The sequence below is a fragment of the Nyctereutes procyonoides genome, unplaced genomic scaffold (genome assembly GCF_905146905.1).
Source record: "Nyctereutes procyonoides isolate TBG_1078 unplaced genomic scaffold, NYPRO_anot_genome, whole genome shotgun sequence".
In the NCBI taxonomy this organism is placed as follows: Eukaryota; Metazoa; Chordata; class Mammalia; order Carnivora; family Canidae; genus Nyctereutes; species Nyctereutes procyonoides.
The window spans coordinates 4,990,451-4,992,857 of NW_026575048.1; the positions used below are offsets into that span (position 1 = coordinate 4,990,451).

A 2,407-nucleotide genomic window follows, 5' to 3' on the forward strand; every position below is an offset into this window, starting at 1 on the left:
GTCCCCATCCTTCCACAAGACCCCAAACATTTGTCAGGTCTTATTTTTTTTAATACTCTTAAGGCATTTATTTATTAAAACGTTCTCTGCCAAGATTTCACATTAGCTTAAAATTCAAATCAGTCTTTACATTTCTCTACTGAGGGCTCCACCTCAGTGTATGACATAAAAGCACCTTCTCCAGCAGTGAGTGTTACCAGCATCCACACAGTGAGCCCCATGGTCAGCCTCTCTGTTCCCCAGGTGACCCAACTAGATGTTAATACTGTTCTGCTACAGGGTAAACGCTCCTAACTCAAACTCATTGGAAAAGGGGTGAAACTTCTGCAAAGTGCACTTTAAGAAGAGGTACTGTTTGCTCATGAAAAGAAACCAGTGAGTCCTCTAAGAATAATAAAAGGGGATATTTTACAGTTAAGCACATGATTTGGAGTGAAGAATTCGGATGTTGCTTTGCTGGTCCAAGCTGTTAATACTCTTCTTGTTCCTCCTGTGGGCCCCCTTCATCAGGTATCACAAAGCCTTCATCTGTGGCATAGAGAATGTCCACGATCCTCTGCAATACAGGGGTGTTTTCCCCTTCATTCTCCTGGCAAATCAATTCAATGTTTCTTAGCTTTCCAATGTAGAAATCTCTCTCTTTCTCCAAGTCTTCGACGGTAAGTTTCAACACATTGACCTGCTGCATCAATTCAGCTGCTTCATCATCCCCGTTGCCCACACCAGGATTCTTTCACACCACACCCGGGCAGCCTTAGGGGTTGCAGTAGTTCTGTGTGTTGCAGTGGGCCTCTGTGGAGCTGCACTGCTAGAGCTGAGAGGTTTCTTCGGTTTGTTCAGAGCTGGAGCAACAAGGGAGGGAGCCACTGCAGTTTCTTGACCTTGTCTGGCAGCTACAGGGTCATAGTCTTTTCCATCATAGTTTGCATCAAAAAACTTCTTGAACCACTGAACAAATTCAAAATTTTCCCGAAACTTTCCTTTTACTAATTTGTCCACAGGAATTATTTTGTCAACACCCATTCTCTTAAAACCTGCTTGTAGTATTTTGAAGTTCTGGATGTATTCATGCTCTAGTTTAGCCTGGAATTTCACTTTCTTCAAGGCAATGGAGCCAGGGAATAGCATGTCCATAAACTGACTATAGGCAACCCCTGAGCACAACTGTTCAATCTTTGTCAGATTCAGCTGCAGAGACTCATTGATCCAGGCCAGCATATCATGTCGACTTAGGTTACCACTGGTGACAGACGTTTAGTATGCGTTCACTGCCATCTTCTAGGCCGCGGCCCTGAAGCCCCACTTTGTCAGGTCTTAAATTCAGGATCCTCTTAGAAGTCTTCTGAGACTTTCCAGAATGAGAGATGTCCTCCTGTCATCCGCACACATGATGTTCTTGGGTTCACTTTCTATGACAGGATGTGACCAATGGTCTTAGCCAGACTACAAAGCCCTTGATGTGGTCCTCCTGGCTTTTTCTGGCTTGTCTCTTATCGCTCCTTGTTCTCTCAAATTTGCATATTCTCAAAGAATGACTACTTAGGTCACACTGAAACAGAATTCCAGTTCTTGTGTGATTCAAGTTAGATGCTTGCTTCACTGGAGACTTTGCCACTCCTCCAATTCTGGTTCCCCGTTGCCTCTGTGTCTTCTTCTGTCATGGCACTTCCATCCTCCTGAGTACAAACCACATGTTCTCACTTCTATCTCACTAGGCTGTGGACTCCTGGCAGACAGAGGCTTTATCTTGTCCATCTCCATAACCTTAGTTTCTATTGCAGTGTTTAATACACAATGGTTTTAATGTTAAAATAAATAAGCATGGAATACACCCTGCCAGGCTCACGTGTGGTTTTACAGTATCCATCATTTAACTGCTTCTATGGCTAATCACTGCCCTGATAACATCTCACCTTCTCAGCCTCAACTGAGATATCAGAGCCTGACTTACTCTTATCTCATACAGCACCCTTCATTTTTGGATGGGAATACTTTCAAACCAAAGAAAGTGTTTTTTTTTTTTTTGTTCTGTTTTGTTTTGTTTTGTAAGAGCAAATACACAATTTGATTAGGTTATCAATAAGGAAGAACTTTGGATGAATCTACTTTTGATGAGTCTGTTAGGATAGTATTTCTCAAATTGAGTTATTTGAATCATTTGCAAAAGTCATAATAATAATTTCTTTTCCAGACCTACACAATCACAGACTCTGGAAGGTGGGTAATCGACACTTTTGGAAGTCTCTCCTTAAAATTCCTACCCATCTAGTCCTTATGTAGGGAGTCGAAGTGCCCAGCTGGACAAATGCATTGAAAATGAAAATTACCGGATCCTTCTGGGCTTGTCTGAGCATCAACGGCAGAGAGTTTTTTGCAAGTAGGAAATGTAATGATTCCGAAGTTTAGT

The 2,407-nt window shown here is 42.2% G+C and overlaps 1 pseudogene; it reads right to left on the reverse strand.

Moving 5' to 3' along the window:
• Nucleotides 1-289: 289 nt before the first annotated feature.
• On the reverse strand, nt 290-1,275 carry LOC129511043 (microtubule-associated protein RP/EB family member 1-like; annotated as a pseudogene).
• Nucleotides 1,276-2,407: the final 1,132 nt, after the last annotated feature.